This window comes from Triticum aestivum, chromosome 7A (genome assembly GCF_018294505.1).
Source record: "Triticum aestivum cultivar Chinese Spring chromosome 7A, IWGSC CS RefSeq v2.1, whole genome shotgun sequence".
NCBI classification, from domain to species: domain Eukaryota; kingdom Viridiplantae; phylum Streptophyta; class Magnoliopsida; order Poales; family Poaceae; genus Triticum; species Triticum aestivum.
In genome coordinates, this window is record NC_057812.1 from 1,383,828 (window position 1) to 1,384,397 (window position 570).

The window sequence follows — 570 nt, forward strand, 5'->3', positions numbered from 1 at the left end:
ATCTCTCTCAGTTGGCTGCATTCACGGTTCACCAACATTGCCCAATAGAAAATATAAAAAACCATACATACATTTTCACTAAACTATGATTGTGTTCTTGGTCAAAGAGACCTTAGCGAAACTCATTGGTCTTTCTTTTACAGTCTTAGAAGGACCTCTGAAAATTACCTTTCCCAGAACCAACACAAAAGAAAGAAACACGATAAACATGGCACCAACGATGTCTTTGAGCTGGCCGCATTTACGACCCCGAGTCCCACCGATGCCGAAACCACAAGAGACCACACACGCGTTTTCACTGTGACTGGGTTTTCGGCTATATACAAAGAGTCCGAACCCCGCATCTATTGCCACCTTAGCTGGTTCTGTCTGATATGCCTATTCTAGAACCATTGAAAAAGGAAGAAACAAGGGATACATTGTACCGTTGATCTCTCTGAGCTAGTTGCATTTACGAGACACCAATATTGCTCGAATAAAAAATATCAAAAACCACAAACACGTTTCACCATGATTGTGTTCTCGGCCAAAGAGACCCTAGACCAACCCATTGGTCTTTCCTTTTCGCCA